Source organism: Triticum aestivum, chromosome 5A, assembly GCF_018294505.1.
Source record: "Triticum aestivum cultivar Chinese Spring chromosome 5A, IWGSC CS RefSeq v2.1, whole genome shotgun sequence".
Lineage (NCBI taxonomy): Eukaryota > Viridiplantae > Streptophyta > Magnoliopsida > Poales > Poaceae > Triticum > Triticum aestivum.
In genome coordinates, this window is record NC_057806.1 from 363,046,120 (window position 1) to 363,069,913 (window position 23,794).

Genomic DNA, 23,794 nt, shown 5'->3' on the forward strand with positions numbered 1-23,794 from the left:
GACATGTGTTGTCATTTGATGAACGGGATCACATCATTAGGATAATGATGTGATGGACAAGACCCATCCATTAGCTTAGCATATTGATCGTTCAGTTTTATTGCTACTGCTTTCTTCATGTCAAATACATATTCGTTTGACTATGAGATTATGCAACTCCCGGATACTGGAGGAATATCAAACGTCACAACGTAATTGGGTGATTATAAAGATGGCTACAGGTATCTCCGAAGGTGTTTGTTGGGTTGGCATAGATCGAGATTAGGATTTGTCACTCCAGTGTTTGAGAGGTATCTCTGGGCCCTCTCAGTAATACACATCATAAGAATTCTTGCAAGCAAAGTGACTAATGAGTTAGTTGCGGGATGATGTATTACAGAACGAGTAAAGAGACTTGCCGGTAATGATATTGAACTAGGTATGAAGATACCGACAATCGAATCTCGGGCAAGTAACATAGCGATGACAAAGGGAATAACGTATGTTGTCATTACAGTTTGACCGATAAAGATCTTCGTAGAATATGTAGGAACCAACATGAGCATCCAGGTTTCGCTATTGGTTATTGACTTGAGAGGTGTCTCGGTCACGTCTACATAGTTCTCGAACCCGTAGGGTCTGCACGCTTAACGTTCGATAATGATTTTGTATTATATGAGTTACGTGACTTGGTGACCGAATGTTGTTCGGAGTCTCGGATGAGATCACGGACATGAAGAGGAGTCTCGGAGTGGTCAAGAGGTAAATATTTATATATAGGACGATAGTATTCGGACACCAACAGTGTTCTGGAGGGTACCTGGTCCATATCGGGTCACCGGAAGGGGTTCCGGGCACCCCCTGGCAAAGATATGGGCCAAGAGGGGAAACACAGCAGCCAGTAGGGGCTGCTATGCCCCCCATATGGGACACACCAGAGGACAATGGAAAGACGGGAAGAGAGAAGGAAGGTGAGGGATTCGGCCTCCCCCTTCCTTCTCTCCTCCCTCCTCTTTCCTTCCCCCTCCGGTGAAAAAGGAAAGAGGGATTGAATTGGGGAGGAACCCCAAGTAGGATTCGGCCTACTTGGGGCTCCCTCCTTGGCTGCTCCCTCTCCCTCCCACCTATATATATGAAGGGGGAGGCGCCTAGAACAGAACAACAACATTTGTTAGCCGTGTGCGGCGCCTCCCTCCACAGATTACACCCTATATTCTTGTAGTGCTTAGGCGAAGCCCTGCGGATCCCTTCACCATCACCGTCACCACATCGTCGTGCTGACGGAACTCATCTACTTCCTTGACAGTTTGCTGGATCAAGAGTTCGAGGGACGTCATCGAGCTGAACGTGTGTTGAACTCGGAGGTGCCGTACGTTCGGTGCTTGATCGGTCGGAACGAGAAGAAGTTTGGCTACATCAACCGTGTTGTCAAACGCTTCCGCTTTCGGTCTATGAGGGTACGTGGTCACACTCTCCCCCTCTCGTTGCTATGCATCTCCTAGATAGATCTTGCGTGAGCGTAGGAAATTTTTGAAATTGCATGCTATGTTTCCCAACATCTGTTGCATTCCCTAATAGCAAACAGTTCATCGGAGCGAACTGTATGTCGTATATTGCACACACATTGATATGGCTGCCCGTTTCTGTTGTTCTATCTAATCACAAACAGTTCGTATGGATCAACCGTATGCCCTGCGTCACACACGTAACTAAAATCTGAACCGTGTTTGATGTCTCCGCCATCGCAAGTGTTTTGCATCTTTTTTGACGGGGTTTTTGCATCCCCGTTTGCAATTAATGCATCGCACACAGTTTTGTCAAAGGGTCTCTGATCCTAGTGCCACGTTAGCAGCATCCTGTAGTAGTGATCATACGCCTGGGAAGACGGCCTGGTCACTGACCGATGAAAACAATCGGACCCAAAAAGGCGCCTCAAATCGACCTCAAACACCCGGGCTGACCGACACTCTTCATATTCACCCCAAATATGGGGTCGATACGAGGTGACCCGGGCATGACCAGGCGCATCCACCACATCGAATCCGGTCCACGCTGGCCCACCGGACCCCTGATGACCCACGAGTATAGGGAATCACAACAATCTTCTAGGGTAATATTTCACCCAAATTTATTGATTCGACACAAGGGAAGCCAAAGAATATTTATAAGCCTTAGCAGTCGAGTTGTCAATTCAATCACACCTGAGAAGTTGTTTCTCCGCAGGAAAATATTAGTAGCACAGTAATATTATAGTTTTGATAGCAATAGTAACAGTAGCAGTAATGGTAACAGTTTCCTAGCAATTGGAACAACGACAACGATAGTGATTCAAGCAATACAATATTGTGAGAAAGCGTAGGCGTGGAGTGGCGATGGATATTTGGATGACATTCATCATGTAATAGTTAGAGCGATGCACAATATCTCCAATTCATCAATCATATGTACGCATGTATTTCATATATAGTCATATGTATTAAGGTGCTCCTTTTAATAGAGAACCGGAAGAAAGCATTAACACATAGTGAATACATGAACTCCTCAAATTACAGTCGTCCCCGAAGAGTATCGCAATTATTGTCACCTTGGGGTCTACGGTTCAGAACAATAACAGGTGCATATAACTTGCAGATATGATCAATAACTCAAATATATTCATGAAAACATAATAGGTTCAGATCTGAAATAATGGCACTCGGTCTTTAGTGACAAGAATTAAGCATAGCAAAGTCATAACAATATTAATCTCATAGCATGGTGGATACTAGGAATCAAGCCCTTACAAATTGACTCGATTACATGACAAGTCTCATCCATCTCCATCTACCACCAGTATGTCTATGATGAAATTACTCACTCCTGGTGGTGAGCATCATGAGGTTGTTGATGACGACGCCGAATCCCCCTCTCCGTAGCCCCAAACGGACTTCGGATCAGCCCTCCCAATAAAGAACAGTAGGTGGTGGCTCCATATTGTAAAACACAATAATTCTTTCTCTCTGGATTTGTTCTTGGGAAGACGATACTTATAGGCTTGGATGTAGGGCAAAGGAGCCACATGGGCCCGACAAGCTCAGCCGGCACGCCCCGGGGGGACACCCCCTGAGCTGGTGGCTCTTTGGTGGCCCCTCTCTGATAATTGTTTGCGCAAATATATTTTTATATATTCTAAAATAATTCTTTGTAAATTTTGTCCGATCCCGAATTTTTTTATTTCTGCATAAAAAATAACACCAAGGTAGTTCTGCTGAAAACAACGTCGGTCCGAGTTAATTTCATTCAGATCATGCAAATTAGTGTCCAAAACAAAAGCATAAGTCTTGGAAGAAGTCGATACGTTGGAGACATATCAATTCCACATATATTTGTCCCCATCCGCTCCCCAGACCAAACCCTAGCCACTCCACTCCGCCAACCAAGCTCCCGCCCGGCGATCTCCGGCCTTCTTCGGCATGGAGAGCAGCGGATCTGAGTCCTACACCTCCAGACTTGTCGACCTCGAGCTCATCCCACGCGGCCCCGAGGAGGAGATGATCGTCCGCTTGCGCTCCGCCGCTCCCGAGAGGAGGCCGCCCGACGACAGCGCTCGGAGCCCTTTTGTCAGGAACCCATTGTGTTCGCCGAAATGGCGCATTGATCCGCCGCGAGGTGTGTCGCCGCTGCCTCACCAGAGGCAGTGCGGTCTGTCTAGCGTCCGAATGCGGTGGCGGACGCGCAACCCCTTCGTTGGCGCGCCAGGCAGGAGGTGAACGCATGGGCGTCGTCCAACGCAAACATAGTGCGGTGTGCCCTCGTGCGAGGTAGCGGGCACGGGAGATGGTTGTAGCCCTCACAACGGTGGATGTTGGCGAGGTGGAGTCGTATTCTCCGACGCCCCGTACGGTGGACCAGTCCGGGCACCGCAACCGCGTCGGGTGGATATCGTCGGCTCATCCCAGGATGGATCCATCATCGATCTCACGTCCACCAGCACCGCATGGGAAACGGTGACGCCTTGAGTCCCGTTAGCCGGTCCATGTCCCATGTCCTATTCTACCTCGCCGGTGACCGAACTAACACTCTGAGAGGCGCGGCAAAGTCGGGCGAATTCCGCTTAAAATTGGATTTACGCTGCATGCAATAATATGGACTTGAGGTTTCTAATTTGAGGTATCCGGTTGTATATCGATTATTTGAGGCGTGAACGGCCAGTGTCCACGGACACGCCCGTGTTTAAGGGGTCGGATTTGTTCTATCCGGGTGTAGATGCTCTAATTGAATGAGCTCAAGGTACTCGCTTCATCCTGATCCTCCCGGTGGATCATCTGCTTTACTCAAAGTTTTCTTTAACATAGTACAATAGTAGACACTCAAAGTTTTCTTGTTGGGAGCCCAATGATAATTAATTATATGTGTGTAAAATATAGCCATTGTAATTCGAATGTCGTGAGGTTTGAAGATAACTTGAATCACGTCACCTCATGGGATTCAAACTACCCGCCAAAAAAAAAACAAGTTATCTTCAAACAGTATTTTTTTTTCACAAAGCTCGCAGCCAGGTCTACGTTCTCTGCCACAAGTAGGGAACAAAATACTACGAGCTTGTAGTTTGGCCGTATGTCCATACGCAAGTTGCAATCAAACGCGAGTAAAGTAGTCCAGCGAGTAGGTGAGGAAAGGTTAGTATTAACGAACGTGATGCTTACCGGAAGGAGATGTAATCTGGCCTTTTCTGGGAAACATATTTAATACTACTTGAGAAGGATGACTTCCATACTTGCTATTAAAATAAAATGCGTTTTAGGTGTGAAGTTGCTTTCGCACGTACTCATGCGAGCTTGTTGTTAACCTAAAAATAACAATCTTCTATAGAAGGAAATCACATAATATATTTCTTAAGGTCTTGAGTATCAGCGGCTGCTGCAGATCAGTTTATAACAACCTCCATATCTTATGAATACTTACATCAATGCTATCAATATAAAAAGAAGATCATATTTCTGAAACTTGATTTTGAGAAAGCATTTGATATGTTCAGCCATGACACAATTATTGAGATCTTAAAGGCCAAAAGCTTGATTCTAATTGGATATCATGGATTAAGCAAATTTACAGCACTAGCTTTTCTTCAGTCCTCCTAACTGGGTCCCTGGCAAACAGTTCCTCTACAAACAAGGTGTTAGACAAGGAGACCCACTCTCCCATTTGATATTTGTACTCGATGTTGACCTGTTACAAATCATGATGAATGAGGCAATGTGAAACTCATTTATTAAAGCTCCTCTTACAAATTCTTAGAGCCCAAATTTCCTAATTATGCAATATGTTGATGACACTATTCTGGTTCTCCCACCTGAGGCTACCAACTCATGCACGTCAAGAACCTCCTACTGCATTTTTCTGCTTTCACTGGACAGAAAGTTAATTATGGGAAATCTACTATGATTGCAATTAACACCCCTGATCACAAAATGTCATCGCTCTCTGGCATACTTGGGTGTAAGATTGGATCATTGCCATAACACTACCTGGGGCTTCCCCTTAGTCTGATGAGACCCAAACTGGTGGACTATTTTCCTCTTCTGAGAAGAATTGAAACACGACTCCAATGTTGTTCCACTTTACTCTCCTATGGAGATAAGCTCACTCTCATTAAATCAGTTTTATCAAGCATGTCGATTTTCTTCATGAGCACACTGAGATTACCTAAATCTGTGATCCATCAAATCAACAAGTACTTAAAACATTGTTTTTGGAGAAAATATGGATATGAAGAGACAATTGTTACCCTGATCTCATTGGATAAAGACAGCCAACCCAAATCTCATGGTGGACTAGGGGTACCGAATATTGAGACTCATAACCAGACCCTTCTTATGAAATTCCTCCATAAGTTCCTCAACAAAAGTGATAGACCTTGGGTGCAGATTATTCGGGAAGCCGATTACTCCACTCAGAACCCTGGTACTAATATGGTTGACTCTTTTTGGTGGAGGGACATACTGAAAGTCCTACCCACTTTCAAGCACTTTGCTATCTGCAAACCTGGCGGTGGAGAAACACTTCCGTTCTAGCAGGACACTTGGGGCCAGAGACTCCTACACCTCCAATATCCCGAGTTGCTTTCGTTCACCAACAACCCGGATGTCACACTCCAGCAAAGCTCTGCAACCGGAGAATCTTGAGGATCTCTTCCACAGGCCATTGTCACAGACTGCTCATCAACAATTCATTGAGATTCAGAACATAACCACCAATCTGCCAGTCAGCACTCACAGAGACTCATGAATTATACATAGGCACTTCATATTCCTCTATGAAAATGTATAAAAGCATTGTTAACCCCTCTAATAACCACCATCTCTTCAAGCTCCTATGGAAAGAATCCTCTATGCTCAGACCCAAAATCTTCTTCTGGCTTTTTCTCTATGACAGAGTCAACACAGGAAACATGCTCTAGTGAAAGTCTACTTACCTTCCATCATACAATTGTGTCCTATGCAGTGATCAGACGGCTCAGACTTCCATGCATCTTTTCTGGGATTGCAACTTTGCACTCAACAGCTAGAGTTCTATCATACCCAATAAAAAAGAGGCCTCTCAAGCTATGATGAAATCACTTTGGCCATCTCAATGTTGCCAAAGGAGTTAGCGCTGGATATCATTATCATGGGATGCTGGAGTATTTGGATGGTGAGGAATGATAAGATTTTCAGACATATCCCGGCACATCCACTTCGCTAGAATTTCTATATGAAGGAGGGACTCTCTTATTCTATCTTGAGATCCAAACCAGTCAAGGCCAATAAGCTAATGTCCTGCATTAGTAACAACTTGTAATTTATTATGACCTCCTTTGAGAGAGCTGGCGTTGGGTAATTGATGTAATTTTTGGACTTTATTTATATATATATTAATGAAAATTAGCGTACGGTCGGAGTGCTAAAAAAAGTGTCGCTGATTTAGTACAAATTATATTAAATCAGCGACACTTATTTTGGGACGAAGGTAGTCAGCTGGAGATGAGAGTTGAAATACAAAATTTTGTGAGATATATTCAGTAAACAATTGGATCCATGTGCCCTACATCACAATAAGAGTCATAATCCAGATCAGAGCTATAAAGAATTTTGGAAAGAGTACATGGAAATTCAAATCGGAGTTTGGGCTCACATGCTCCTAAGTGAATAGTAAAAAAATGATAAACATAAGTAGAGAAACTTAACTTTTAAGACAACGAATAGGTTTGCCACTTCTAACCAAGTGTAAATTTTCATGAAGTAAGTTCATATGTAGTTTGAGCAAAAACAAAGTGCTAAAAAAGGTCATTTAGAGCACTGAATTTTGGATTTTACTAGACAACACATGTATATTTTTTCTTCAAGAAAGATGCATGTACTACATTTGTATTCACATAACAATTTTTATACTCCCTCCGTAATTTAATATAAGACATTTTTTGCACTATGGCGGTGTCAAAAAAAACTTTTTATATTAAGTTACAGAGGGAGTCGTATTTTGATTTTGTTTAATATTTTAAATTTTAGTATTCAAAAGTGCGAGCATATGAGACCGAGCTCCAAATGGCCTCCACCCAAATCACTCAGCCTTTTTCCTTTTCTTTCGATGTACAATTGCTCATGTTTTGAAATAAATGGAATACAAGTCCACATGACGATCAACTCTCTATCGAGTAAATAGCATAAAGCTATCACAATGGCAGTTAGGGTTCCGAAAAAACACCTAGTTATTTTCTTTCGCGCATACCTACCGTTTAGAGTCTAATTTCCACATGAAATAGTGGTGGCCGTATGGGTTCAAATTGATCCTGATTATAACAGGGGTGGCCCACCCGTCAGGTCCAGTGGGCAAAAGGAGAGACGAAAGGGGGTTAATGACCGTTCGGCACTCTCGGTTCCGTCGGAGCATTATGAACGTTTTTCTTCACGGAAATTTACAGTATGTAAACATTCAACCATGTTTGTTGCAATTTTTAAAATTTTGTTTACTATCTTTTTTTTATTTTACTATCCAGGAGGGTGCATTTGAACCCGGAAGCTGAAACTGCACATGCTCGTTGCAGCCTATTCTGCAGTCAAAGTAGCAATCATCCGAATGCGGCAACTTCCTCTCACCGTAGTACGTATTATTGGCGTCACTCAGCGCAGTCCATTCAAGGCTATCGTTGTCCCTGGTTTGCCGTCTCTGCCCATAGCAGCGTGCTTCACGCCCTGCGTGTCACCCGACCCGATCTCGTCTCCGGAGCGTGGAGACTGCAGGTGGCAAACGCATGATGACTCGACGACCTTCACCCTTTTTTTATCATCAGTCTGCGCTCTGGGTTAGCTAGAGAGGGCTTGCGAGGAAATGGCCGGAGACACACGAGTTGCATGTGCGTCGGCTGCAGCTTGATTTATCTCTTGGTCATGTCAGCGCAGCCGTGGATCCAGCTGCTGCACATGGATGGACCTCTGTTCGCGGGCTGCGTCCTTCGTCCCCTTATCATTTCAGCATTTTTTAGTACCTCGCGGAAGAAAGAGGGTTGACCGACCAATCAGTTTCGTTTAACGGGTGGTGGTTTACATATGTGTCATATAATAAACGTTTTATTGTTTACCTGTCTCCCATCAGTGTCGGCGCGGGTCTGCCGGCCATGGAGGCACAATGGACCTGCCATTGCCCGTTAGAAGATTTCTGCTCTGCTTTTAGGTGATTTTTAGGGTCGGTTAAAGTTCGTGTCTTTTCTAGGAAGGTGAGACGATGACGGCTTTCTAAAGATGAAATAAGATCCTCTCATCTTGTCTGATGCGTCTAGCATTGTTGCGAAGTGTGTGGAGGTGCATCTCCGACGGATCTCGTGGATTCGGTCGGTATTAGTCCTTCATTCGGCGTGTGTCTATAGGTTGGATCCTTTCAATCTACGCTTATCTTCATCGTCAACAGTTGATGTTTTGGTGTGATGGTCTTTTGGGGTCTTATCACGATAACTTCTCAATTGTGCACTACAATAAGGTTTGTCCGGCTTCGATGATGGAGGGGCGATGACGATGACGCGTCTTGGGCTTGCTATAGTGATTGTAGTGATCGCGACGGTCTACAGACATAGAAGTAAGTTTTGTTGCTTGTGATGTTCTTTGTACCACTGCGATAGTTGATGAATGGATCAAAATTTTCCAGAAAAACACATTATGTTATTTATTTCCAAAAAAATATAAAATGCCGTAAAAGTGTGCCACACATGTATGAAATATGGGAGTGCATAGCATAAAACTGCCGATTTCAAGGTTAGAGTCCGAAATTCCACCTTGTTTTGACAAAACACTACCACTTCAAAGTTAATGCGCTTAAAAAACACGGATGGCCGATTTGCTGAAAACTAACCATGATTATGACAAATGTGGCCCATGTGTAAGTGCTAACATGGCACAAAAGCTAACTATGTTTATCTGACCGTTATATTGGATGTTATGACAGGTAGGACCTACATGTCCCCCTTTCTTCTCTCGTCCACAACATCAACCAGGGGAGCTCCCGACCCCCCCCCCTCCCCATCGGAGGTCGACAAAATGCAAGGAAGGTGTTGGGCCCAAATGCAAGGTTTGTAGCAAGCCACAATTTTTCTCAAATGACCTCAAGGATTATTGAACCAACAGGGGCTTAGGAATCACAACCAATTATCAGCACTTGCATACACAAATGCGAAACTTCCTCGTCCCCTACATGCAGCAGTACAATGATGGTGTCTCTCTCTTTACGTCTATGTCGGCCCGACTATCGACACCACCACACCCACAAGTTCCCATGACTACACCGGCCTCTACTTCGACTCCGAGCTGGGACCAAGCTGTTTTTCTATAGGCCATAAACAACTTTGCTGCACAAGGAAACTCAGGTACGGATTGGATTTTCGATTCTGGTGCTTCTCGTCATATGTCTGCATCGAGTAATTTGTTTTCTTCTTGCACACCTTCATCTTTTCCCTCTATTAGTCTCGGTGATGGATCTTTCTTTCCTATTTACTGTGTCGGTCAGGCTCAAATCCAATCCCCAACTAAGGCTTTGCTTCTTCGTGATGTTCTTTTAGCTCCTGCCTTTATTAAAAATCTTATTTCTGTTCGCCAAATCACCACTGATAATCTTGTTTCTGTTGAGTTTGACCCCTTTGGTTTGTCTGTGAAAGACTACCGGACCAAGGTCGAGATCGCACGATTCAATAGCTCCGGTGATTTATATTCTTTCCATGGTGTTCCAGCCACTGCTCCTCCAACATCTATGGTGGCCTCTGTTGATATGTGACACCAACGTCTCGGCCATCCCAATAAAAATGTGTTATCCACACTTCTTAGTGAATTTTCAATACCTCATAATAAAGACTTTCATAATTCTTCTATGTGTCAGTCATGTCAATTGGGCAAACATGTTTGCCTTCCCTTTAGTTCCTCTCAATCCTCTAGTACTTTTCCTTTTGAATTATTTCATTGTGATCTCTGGACATCACCAATAGAAAGTATCTAGTTTTAAGTATTATCTCGTGATTCTTGATGATTTTACTCATTATGTTTGGACTTTTCCTTTACGCAACAAATCCGATGTTCATAATATATTCCTTAACTTTCAGCGATATGTCTCGATCCACTTTTTCCTTCCTATAAGATTCATACAATGTGATAATGATAGTGAATTTGACAACTTTAAAAATCAAAATTTCTTTCTACAATATGGAATTCTCTTGCGTTTCTCATGTACTTATACCTTCCCTCAAAACGGCAAAGCCGAGCGTTCTCTTCGTACTCTTAATGACATTATTCGCACTCTGCTTGTTCAATCTTCTATGCCTTCGATGTTCTGGGCAGAGGCACTCCACACGGCCACATATTTACTCAATATTCGTTCATCTAAAGTTAACCCACAAACTACTCCTTACTTCTCTTTATTTCTCTCTCATCCAAATTACTCCGACGTTCGCGTCTTCGATTGTCTTTGTTTCCCAAACTCCTACTCCACTTCTCCTAACAAACTTTCCACACGCTCTATCCCGTGTGTCCATCTAGGTTTTTGTGACGAGCACAAGGGTTATCATTGTCTAGATCTTGTTAGTGGTCGTGTTCATGTGTCTCGTCATATAACATTTGCTGAAAACATTTTTACCTTTTCCGAGCATCAACAATTAGATCCCAACTCATCCACGCCGTCCACTAGTCCCTCTCCTCGGAATCATCTTCCCTTCTTTCACCCGCTGACCTATCCAGCGAAACCAGCCGCAGTAGCGGATCCTGCCCCCGCCACTTCTGTCACCACCTCTGTCCTGGCAGAGGAAAACACGTTACACTCTGACGCGGCAGACCTCCTGCCGCCGCAGTCTTCACCGCCATCTCCCGCGTCCGCTTCCTCCGTTGTGTCGGACGCGTTCACCATATCTTCCCCCACCCCTCCTGCTCATGCTATTCCCGTTTCAGCTCCTACTAACGATCATACCATGTGCACACGTGCCAAGTCCGGGTTTCGTTTACCTGCAAAAGATCGTCTTAATCTTCATGCATCTTTATCTCCTTCCTCTCTACCCAAATCTTACAAATCAGCTCTCCTAGATCTTGATTGGGCCGTAGCTATGAAAGATGGATATGATGCCCTCCTGCAGAATAACACGTGGCAGTTAGTTCCTCATCCTTCCAATACAAATATCGTTTCGGGAAAATGGGTTTTTCGCCATAAATTTAATTCTGATGGGAGTCTTGCACGTTATAAGGCTCTATGGGTGTGCCGTGATCACTCTCAGCAACACGGTATCGATTATGATGTGACTTTCTCTCCAGTTGTCAAGCCCAACACTATTCGCAGTCCTTAGCATCGTCATCTCTTCTTCCTGGCCAATTCATCAACTAGATGTCAAAATTGCTTTTCTTCATGGCTCTTTCCAAGAAACAGTCTATTGTCAACAACCTCTTGGCTTCGAACATTCCTCATATCCTAATCATGTTTGTCTTCTTTAAAAATCTCTTTATGGTCTTAAATAAGCACCACGTGTCTGGTTCCAACGCTTTTCTACTTATGTTCAAACCATTGGTTTTACCCCCTTCCCGTTCTGACACTTCTCTATTTACCTTTCATCACAACACCAACACTGCTTACCTTCTTTTATATGTTGATGATATTATCCTCACAACTTCCTCACAATAATTTTTAAATCATATTATCTCTCTTCTTCGCCACGAATTTTCTATGACAGATTTAGGTCTTGTTCATCACTTTTTAGGTATTGTTGTTATCCGTGACTCTTCTGGTCTTTTCTTGTCTCAACGGCAGTACACTCTGGATCTTCTTTCTCGTGCTGGTATGCTTGATTGTCAAACTTCTCATACCCTGTTGATACAGGTTCCAAACTCTCTGCCGACGGTGATCCTTTCTCTGATCCTTCTCTTTATCATAGTCTTACCGGTGCACTTCGGTATCTCACTCTCACTCGCCCTAAAATTTCTTTTGTTGTTCAACAAGCTTGTTTATACATGCATGATCCTCGTGTTTCACACTACAATCATGTCAAACGTATTCTTCGATATCTCAAAGGCACACTAAACTTAGGTCTTCATATCAACAAATCCTCTCCCACCTCCTTGACAGCTTACTCTGATGCAGACTAGGCTGATTGTCCAGATACTCGTAGGTCCACATCCGGATTTTGTGTTTTTCTTGATAACAATTTGGTTTCTTGGTCTTCAAAAAGGCAGGTTACGGTCTCCCTCTCGTCTGCTGAAGTTGAGTACCGCGATGTGGCTCATGAAGTTGCTGATACGGTTTGGTTGCGCCAGTTGTTGTCGAAGCTGCACCGTCCTATTCAGCAAGCTACCATTGTTTACTGTGATAATATTTCAGCTATCTACATGTCAGGGAATCTGGTTCAACACCGTCGCACCAAGCATATTGAGATCGACATTCATTTTGTTCGAGAGAAGGGGCTCTCGGTCAAGTTCGCGTTCTCCACGTGCCTACTTCTACTCAGTTCACTGATATCTTTACTAAAGCCCTCGCGACTACTCCGTTTCAAGATATTCGTTTCAGTCTCAACGTCGTAGAGCCTACCGTTGACACTGCGGGGATGTTAGAATACAACTTGTAATAGGGTTAGGACTCCTACTCAGTTTGTAATAGGGCTAGGTCAGATTCGGCTTGGCTTTTATATATACCTCTTGTACCTACACAATATTGCATCAACAATTATTCAATACAATTCTACATAAATAAATAAAAGGAACATACATTTCAGACCTTCAACCAACCACTAATTATCTCAAAAATAATCAACACGATCATCGCTAGTAAAATCGTGACGTTCGTGTTGAGCGTTTGCTTGGCCGGGGGGCTGGCATCAGTCGATCTTTTGTCATGATGTCAAGGACATGTTTCTTTGGGGACCTATAGCGACATCTTAATTCGGCATATCCCCTCCCATGTGCCAAAAAAGCTTATGTACTGTAGAAGAGATGCATGAATAGGAGAATCTAGAGAATCGGATGCCATGCCGTTTTAAATGCTAGAGAAATTTAAGACATAGACAACACAAGTTTCCTTTCTTTCGAGATTCCATGCAACTCATACTCTATAAATTTTCAATCGTCTCAGTCTCTTGATCAGGAACTAACCCAAAGGGCCACTGCACATGGAGATAATCTGTGAAACCAAGATCGAAGAGACCTTACCAGATTTTATGCGTGGATGGTGTCGGCGCCGCCTCCTCGCAGCGCCGCTCTTCTTCTTCTACCTCGAGCTGCCTCGCACAACTCTCTCTTCTTTTTTCTATGGTTTCTCTCAAGAACACCTGAACGCACACTACACACACAGGTAGACCAAGGAACAGACCATCCGCTAGCTTTGCCGAGAGGCTCCGTCCTTGATTAATACAGTGGCTACATGTTGCTGCTCTAGCCCTCACGGCCTTTCCTTTCATTAACTCAAAGTGCAACATATATACACAGGGGACTCGACCCACGCACGTACTAGCCAGCCACATCTCTGGGAAACTAATCCCACGTACGCACGTCCACCTTCACCTCCTGGAGTCGCTCGCTGCTGCGGATAACTCGGCCGGCCAACCGTCCACTACACAAACAGACGCAACTAGCATGCACCCGATGACTGAATCACTCAGTCCATGCCAATCAACTAACCTATCTTTTAGCTAGCTCACCAACTAACCTATGCATGCAGCTAACGACTAGCTCACCCAATTCTCTTGGTCATCCAGAGTGGTCTCCAGCTCCTCGTGCGACTCGCCGCATCACACGACGATGCCGTATCACACAGCACGGCAGCCTCTCGCCGCCATCGGCATCCCACCTTGCTTGTCGCATCGCACGGCAGCCCGACATCTCGCCTTCTCTGTGCACTCAACTAAAGTCTTGATGACTAGCTACTCCCTAGATCACCTAAGTTACATGCATGACGAAAAACCAAACTAAAATGCTGATACAATAATATCAAGATTAGTCCTAACAGATGGTCCACATCCCTCCAACGTTATTCGAGCAATATAATCGGCCTACCACTGTGAAGCGTCAACTCATCAAGATTCCAAAGGGCAAAGCAAAGCAAATCAAATGACTAGACAATGACGAATTGGAGAACACATAGGTAGCTAGGGTGGGGAATAACGAGCACAAGCGCGACAGTTGTTGGCTTTTGCCGCGTCACCAGCAACGGTGAAGGTTTGACGCACCTGGATCGCGACAGCCCGGCCGTCGCCTTTCTCTCCGGCCCGTTGCCGTTGCCGTCCGGCGCGCGCGTCGGACTCCATGGACGTGGCATAGCATATATACTTGTCCTTCTTTATGTGTTTTCCCTGGACGGAGATCGAATCGATCCAATCATGTGCTTGTTTGCTGTTTCATGAATCATGATAACTAATCTGAGGTGCTAAATGCCGCCGTATGCATGCATGCATGTGATAATGTATGGTGGGAGATGATAGAGGAGACTTTTGGGTCCAGCATCTACGTTTTATCCTAATAATCGTAGTGGGGTTCCAAAGCTCAAATGCAATAGAACCAGCCAGTTGTTACACCTTGTGTGATAGTGGCCCTCCGGTGCTTGGGATTTTCCTGGGCTCACTTTTCTGTAGATCACATATATATGGTTCGAAAATGTTTTCGCTACTTTAGAGGTCATTGTATTTGCAAGGGGTCCATTACTAAGGTTCTTCGGGCTAGCATTAGGTTCTGAGCTCGAATCAGATTGGACTCTGGACCTCCAAAATACGACTAACTCGATGGTGCTCCGTACGATTGATGCAGGAATTTTTCATCTTTATTTTGAGTTCAATTGATGCGGGAATCGGTTGCAATATAATTCAAATGAGATCTTGATTGTATATGGAACATGAATATTTGAATTCATAATATGGTAACTAAAACTAAAAATACATATGATTTATTGTATTTAATTACTTATTGTTGTAAAACATTTATTCAATATAAGTAGAACAGTGGAGTGGAAAGTCTTTTTTCATGCATAGTTGCAAGTAGAGGTGTGGCTTCTTTATGCATAGTTGTACGTTGAAGTGACATGTTTACATGTTGAGGGAAGTATATGTTGATTGATGTCACCTATTAATTATAGAATTAGGTCTCGTTTAAAACGACGAAAAGGTGGAGGAATTTTCAATGGTTCCAATTGGTTGGTTCTATGGGATTTGAGCCTAGATTGCAGTTTGCTGCAAAATTGTTCATACATGTCACTACTTAACTAATTGAGTGATCCAATTAATAAGCTGAGACAAACTTTACTGGAAAAAGGGTGACTAGAACCATTATATGGGACATCTGTGCGGGTGAGAAATGATAGAGGAGACTTTTGGGTCAAGCATCTACGTTTTATCCTAAATCGTAGTGGAGTTCCAAAGCTCAAATGCGATAGAACCAACCAGTTGTTACACATTGTGTGATAGTGGTGTCCAGTGTTTGGGATTTTTTTCAGTTTTTTTGTAAATCACATATGTATGGTTCAAAAAGGTTTTGCTACTTTATGGTTCAAAAAGGTTCAAAAGGGGGGGGGGCAACAGCTAAAAAAATTCTCATCTAAGCCCTCAGAATTTTTGTTTCTTCACAAGTTGGTTCCATGTTGGGGGGACCTACATAGCTTCGCCTTTGATACTCCGTACAGTTGATGCAGGAATTTTCATTTGGGTGTGTCTAGGGCACATCTAGATGTACTCTAATTATTGCACATCTAAATGAGTGAATCAAGCATAAAGAGAAAAAGAAAAAAAAAGAAAAAAATATTCACACGAATCTCAATGTAAGATCAGTGACATAGGACTTAGATGTGCAATACTTATGGCACATCTAGATGTGCTTTAGCAAAACAGTTTTTATTTTTATTTTGAGTTCAATTGATGCAGGAATTGGTTGCAATATATGTTGGAAATATGAGCAATTTACCAAATAATTTTATTAACAGAAATACTAGATAAAGCATGACTAATATAGTAGAGATAAAACAAGTCATGTGTTCTGATAGAGAGAAGGTAAATAGCTTCTGCATATATGAACCGTAGTCTATCATATCTAAAGCAGACAGTATAGCAAGTAGCATATATGAAGTAGAACCTATCATGTGTAGGATAAGGACTAGAACAAGGAACTGTGGCAGAACCTTTAACAGAAAAGACAAGAACACGTACGGGACAGCAGCAACAGAAGCGCTGGACTTGGGGTCGGTGTCCTCGCCTGCCATGTCGTCGAGGAGGTCGTGGACGTCGGGGAAGAAGTCGTCGTCGGGGAAGTAGTCGTCGGCGACCGGATCGTCCGTGATGAAGCAGCCAGTAGTCGCGCTGAGCGCTCCCCAAAAACCTTATCACCCTTCTCCCGTACAGGACTCAAAAGGTGCGGTTTCAGAGGCCTAATGTCCCGACCTGCGGTGCACGCCGCAAGACGGGATGGGGAAGAACGTAGCAGCAGCACAGTGGTCGGAACTTTGTGGCGAGAGGAAGAGGAGTGTAACGCCCTCGGTGCGGCTATATCTCCCACGTGTCGAAGCACGACTTAGAGGCATAACCGCATTGAAAGCAATGTTGCAAGTGAGGTAATCTTCACACAACCTATGTAATACATAAGGGAAAGAGATACATAGTTGGCTTACAATCGCCACTTCACACAATTACATGAATAAAGCATTACAACATCCGAAACAATCAAAGTTTGACTACGGAACCAAAATAAACAACAATTCTGGTAAATCCCCATATGCATATTTTAGGTTCGGTACTGTTCTTCCCTAAACACAATTTTAGAGTTGTTAAACATGCAAAGTGATGCCACCATGTTAAACTAGGCAAAATTCTACCCCATTTACATATAAAGTTTATTAAATTCGGAGCTACGGTTAAATAGTTATGAATTAAATCATTTTAGCATGGCATAGGAGCAAATTTAGCCAAACGGCATTTTAAACATTTTAAACATAGATGAAAGTTGCATATTATGAAACTAGACACAATTTTAAGCATTTTCCATATATAAGTTATTTACATGTGATGCACGGTTTGAGAGTTAGAATATGCATGGAGCTTAGGGGTCATTCTGTAAAACTGCAGTGTTCTGAACAATTAGGAAAATCATAGCGCACAGCAAAAAAAAACATATATGGACTGAATCTGAGCTATCGGGCCAAACAGGATCAGGCTGGAGGAGTTTCTCACATCGGGCCAAGGCCTGGCTGGAAGAAGAGGAGGAAAAGGGCCGGCCCAGGGGACGGAGTTGACCGGTCCACGCGCGCTGGGACGAGGTCAACACGGGCGAGCGAGGCAGAGGCTCGAGCAGGCGACCACCTGCTCGATGCAGATGATGCAGAGGCCGCGGCGGCGCGCACAGGAGGTCGGGGATGGACGGGTTCATGGCGGAGGCGGCAAGATCCAGCGGTCCTCGGCCGAATCTGGCGCGGAACGACGGGGAGGACCTGCGTGGGAGCTCCATGAGGGAAGTGGCAACTGCTATTACCTGAAGAAAAAAGGGAGAGAGAGATTCAGGGAGGGAACAGGGAAGGAGAAGGACGAGAAGGAAGCAGAGGGACGCGATGGTCCTGCTGGTCTGGTGCTGCTCCAGTCCGACAGAGCTTCACGGCAGCGACGCGAAAGCAGAGGTCTCCGGCGCGGGAGGCTAGCGAGGGAGGAGAGCAGCGGATTGGTGGTCTCCCGGTGAACTTGGTCGCAGGGGCATCCGTGTCCGAGTCCAGCAGCAGGGTCGAGGTTGGGGCGCACGAGGGGAAGCTTCGAAGAAGGAGGAGGTCGGGCAGCGACTAGCGACCGGGCGCGCGAGCTCGAAGCAAAGGCTGCTCGGGGCCGCGCTGCTGCTGCAGTGAGGGAGGAGCACGGCGTTGGGACCTCCGATGACTGCTGCTGATGTTTGAGTGGCCGGCCACCGGCGAGGCAGAGGCACGCGAGGCTGTGGCCTCGATCCATCCTGGATCAGGCGCCGGCTGGCTGTGGGGAAGAGTGAGGAAAGAGGAGGCGGGGATGTGGATGAGGCTGGCGATGGGAGATGCAGGTGGATGGACAGATCGATTGAAAACATAGGGGATTGGCCGGTGTTGAAAGCAAGGAGAGTGGCGGCGGATGGGATGGATGGAAGGGACAAACTGCCTAGGATCTAGGGTTGGTCTAGGTTTATATAGTGAGTGGGTTAGATTAGGGGCTAAATCGTCCCTTCAATCGCAATCGGACGATCGCGAATAAATAGGTTAGGGTGCCCAAATAAGAAAACGGTGATATTTTGTAGATGTTTGGGGATGTTCCGGATCGAACAGTGACGACTGTCCGGGTCGGGTCCGGGACCAATTTCGGACGCACGCGGGAGGAGGGCCGCGGGCTGACGGGAGAGGTTAGGTTGGGCCTGGCGGTAGGTAGTGGACTGTGCAGAAGACCTCAGGCTGAGAAAAGGGAAGAGAGAAGGCCCGGCGACTGTTTCCGGAGACCAAAAACGTCCGACGTTTGACCGGCTATAATGCCGCTATAGTTTAACGGTTGGGCAATCAAACGAGCTCCGAATGCGATGAAACTTGGCAGGCGATCTACTAACAACATAACAACACCACATGCCAACTTTCAACCCATTCTGAGAACATTTTACGGCCACTTATAAAATACTATTTTGGACATGCCGCAGGCGCGTGCAAGTGTGTCTGGGCTCAGAACGGACAACGGAGAGAACGAGGAGGCCGGGACGGATGCAAGTTTTGAAAACATGATGATGTAATGTGGATGATGACATGGCAAGATGCAGCACGCAAGCAAAAGACAAGGCAACAACAGCGAATAACTGGAGGACACCTGGCACAACGGTTTCGGGGCATCACAACACTCCACCACTACGAGAGGATCTCGACCCGAGATCCTAGGGATGGCACCGGAGGGAAAACGGAAGAGGAAGAGGAGAGGTAAAGCTAAGTTGCTTCTTTGACAAGCGAGTGAGACCAAAGAACCTTGAAAAGGTTGGACAAATTAGAAGAAAGAATACAACAAAGAAGAACAATGTTGAAAGCACTCCGGTTAAAAGAGATGAAAGACTTGATAAAATGAAAAAACTTGAGCAGCTGGCACACACTCCGGTTAAATGGATAGGCATGAAAAGAACATGATCTTTGACAAAACAAGATGATGGGTTTAAAAGAGCAACATGACAATGCGTCCGAAAGAGAGAAATAGAAGATAGATCATTGAGATAAAAGAATGTAGAAGAAAATGCCAACTTCTGCTACAAAAGAGCTTGAAAAGGTATCCTTAGGAGAAGGGTCGAACGGATTTGTTGGAAAAACAACAACGAAAAGAATAATCTTGATATGGTCTTATGGAATACATCTCAAATTATGAGGTGACAACCTGCCACTCGTGGGAAAAGAATTGGATAGATATGAACAAATTGACGAGAAAGTATATCGCACCGGAAAGGATAAATGAAGAAATTGGATCATTTATACGCACCATAGATAGCAACAATCCTTAGGGAAAGCTTTAGGTGAAATATAACCCAAGGTAACTCCAATGACGAGATTGATGGATTTAAAATACCTCATTCTTAATAACATGTGAATCATGAAACATGAACTCAAATTATCAAGAATGACATAATACCACCTCCAATGATACGGAAGAAAGAATTGCACTCCGGATAGCAAGATGAAGAAAACTTGAGCCTCTTAGCAAAGAATGTCGATGAACACTTTGAGAAGGAATTAAATCCTTGATGAATCCATCATGTAGAACCTTCATGAAGAACTCCGGTAACAAAAAGGATGATGGAGATGAAAGGAAAAGGCGGTTGAAAAACACAAGGTTAAGCCTTGCAATGCTTAGATGGATCTTCGCAATGAAATAATTGAGAAAACTTGGAACTCCGGGAAAAGAATAGATAAAGCATCTCGAACCGAGAATTTGATGAGCCTCCGGAATAAAGAATTAATCATTTGGGTGAATCAAGAATAAGAATTATGTTATGTGTATCCTTCACCAATTAAATTGATGACAATCAACGGATTTGGCACACTACTTATTCTTGTCGAAAGGATTGAGATAGATATAGCATGACTTGAGAACGTCTTCACAAGTTACCGGTAGGATTGAGAAGAACGAATGAATATATACGATAACGAATGACGAGAACTCTTGCACGAACCACCGTTAGGATTGAAAAATGAAAGTGGCAAGGACACAAATCACCGGAAAGAATTGGAAAATGAAAGACGATACTTGAGGGGATTTGATACATGAGGACGACTAGATCTCGAACTTACTAGAGAATATTTGAATGAAGCACCGGTAAGATTTAGAGAATGATAACTGAAAGCTGAGAATGAATAATCCTGAAATGATGGGCTCCGAAGAATCAAACTGAAAAGACTCCTGAATTGCTCCGGGAGGATGAAAAAAATTCTAACAATCAAAACAATTATGAGAGTATGGCATCAAGCTAGAATCACGAATCTTTGAGAGAACGGATAAGATATAGAGGAAACATTTCTTAGGTCTTCAAATGTTGATAATGACGATGAGAAGCACCACCAAAAATTGTAGAGGCACTCCAGAATTAAGATTGGAAAGGCTGAACCAACGATGAAAAGAATTTGACAGATCTTGGAGAAAGACATTTGACTGATGACATTTCATTCTTACGTCAAACTTCGAAAAGAATTTGGGAGTAACTCCAGGAAAAATTAGAAGAGTCAGGTAAGATCCTGGGAAAAGACCTGTGGGTTAGGGCCCACTCAAAAGAAACACCGTAGAATGATTTAAAAGAGAGAATGCACCGGTAAGATTAAATGGCTAGAATGAGATAACAACCTCGAAAGAGCTTGAAAGGATTACGAAAGCAGAGTGGAAACACGAATCTTTGAGATATCTTGAACACTCCGGAACAATTGAATGGCAAGCGGGGAAGATTAAGAGGTGCACCGGCACAAGTAAGCATTGTAACGAGGAAAAGATATGATCAACAAAGCTTGACTTGAAACCACTAGAGAAGAAAAGAACGACGAATGATGAGCTTGAAGCTCCATTAGAATCTTCATGAGAATCACCGGATAAGAACATTAACGTAAAAGAATGGAGAGACTTCTCATCAATGAGATGATACTTGATTAAGAAATCTGAGTCTTCGAATAAAAAACAAGGGTGGGTGGGCGGAAAACAAAGGCATCTTGGGACAGATAAAATGAGCACCGTTGATAAGAACTGATAATTGATCTTGCGGATGTTGAAATGATCGGATCCACTTGAAGAGAAAACACACCGGTTGAAAAAGAATTAACATGACAATCTCGGTTATCAACAAGGATTAGTATTCACATAGAAATATGAGAACACCGCTTAGGGAAGGTATGGAATCAACACTTGACTTCGAAGCAACTCGAATACCACAACTCAAAACAAAACAAAGGATTGGCTTGCAGAATAAGCCGAAACAAACATATGATAGAGATTTCATCCGAAGTTTTCGTGGTGGGGCCTACACGGGCTCGATCGTACATCACCATCATGTACAAGGCAGTGCACATGACATACGAAGCGTCCCCGAGTCGGCATAGCCAAGGACTCTTTAAGACACAACGAGACCACTGTAAAACCAACTGTGGATAGGCAGACCACTAGACGTCGAACCCCAATTTCATATCATACATCTGTCGGAAAGATATCCTAAGATCTACTTGAATTCCCACTTATAAACTCCCGAAACTTCCCGATTATGCAATCAGGTGTTGGGGATATAGGGGAAGCATAATATCTCACCCAAACTAACAAATCATACATCCAGCTGTATCCATCCTTCAACACATAACCAAGAAACCTTCGGAAATCTTCTACCTCAACCTTCGAAAAGCATCCGTTATACGAGTTATGGCAATACTCCCGAACTCCCGCCCCAGTACTGGGTGGCGTCGAGGTTATCTCACCAACAACTGCATAAAAGAGATTTTCGATGTCGGGGAAACTAAACTCAGGTATTCCAGAACTACAACGATAAAATTGTGACGACAACACCTCGGAGCTCAACTCCCCGGGACACTGCCACAACCCCTAAATGTCAGGAGGCACCAAGAACAATGTTCTCGTTACAAAACCATCGGAACAATTCCAAGATACCCGCGTCATCCTAATTTTTTTTTTGTGAAATTTGAGAAGAGAAGAGTCAAAACTCTACGTCAGGATGCCTTACCAGAGCGATGAAGGGACTGAGGAGTAAAAAGAATTCCTAACTCTCTGATATATATAATCCTAAATGACTCAAAACATTTTTCTAGACTCAACAACGTCAGCTAATTCGATCAAGCAGGGGGGGCTCCTAAGGTCGGGGAAGGCTCTGATTACCAACTTGTAACGCCCTCGATGCGGCTATATCTCCCACGTGTCGAAGCATGACTTAGAGGCATAACCACATTGAAAGCAATGTTGCAAGTGAGGTAATCTTCACACAACCCATGTAATACATAAGGGAAAGAGATACATAGTTGGCTTACAATCGCCACTTCACACAATTACATGAATAAAGCATTACAACATCCGAAACAATCAAGGTCCGACTACGGAACCAAAATAAAAGAAGAACCCCAAATGCGACAAGGTCCCCGATCGACCCCAACTGGGCTCCACTACTGATCAACTAGAACGAAACAACACAAAGGACAAGATCTTCATCGAGCTCCTCCTGAGCTTGGTTGCATCATCTGCACGGACTCATCTGCACCTGCAAGCTAGTTTTGGAAGTATCTGTGAGCCACGGGGACTCAGCAATCTCGCACCCTCGCGATCAAGACTATTTAAGCTTATGGGTAAGGTAAAGGTATGATGTGGAGCTACAGCAAGTGACTAGCATATATGGTGGCTAACAAACGCAAATGAGAGCGAGAAGAGAAGGAAAAAGCACGGTCGAACAACTATGATCAAGAAGTGATCCTAGAACAACCTACGTCAAGCATAACTCCAACACCATGTTCACTTCCCGAACTCCACCGAGAAGAGACCATCACGACTACACACGCAGTTGATGTATTTTAATCTAGGTCAACTTCAGGTTTTCTACAACCGGACGTTAACAAATTCCCATCTGCCCATAACCGTGGGCACGCCTTTCGAAAGTTCAAATCCCTGCAGGGGAGTCCCAACTTAGCCCATGACAAGCTCTCACGGTCAACGAAGGATATTCCTTCTAGCGGGAAGACCCGATCAGACTCAGAATCCCGGTTACAAGACATTTCGACAGGTAAAACAAGACCAGCAAAGCCGCCCGATGCACCGACAAATCCCGATAGGAGCTGCACATATCTCATTCTCAGGGCACACCGGATAGGTCAAGCTACG

At 44.1% G+C, this 23,794-nt stretch overlaps 1 long non-coding RNA gene across 2 annotated transcripts; it reads right to left on the minus strand.

Moving 5' to 3' along the window:
- Positions 1 to 4,633: 4,633 nt before the first annotated feature.
- LOC123103370 (uncharacterized) lies at positions 4,634 to 16,690 on the minus strand. Of its 2 annotated transcripts, none has more exons than XR_006449759.1 (3): positions 16,631 to 16,690; positions 13,653 to 14,791; positions 4,634 to 5,187 (listed from the first exon to the last, which is right to left on the minus strand). It is a non-coding gene; the product is annotated as an uncharacterized lncRNA (long non-coding RNA). The 2 variants fall into 2 exon arrangements; XR_006449758.1 differs by lacking the exon at positions 4,634 to 5,187 and adding an exon at positions 9,550 to 11,590.
- Between the last annotated feature and the right edge of the window lie 7,104 nt (positions 16,691 to 23,794).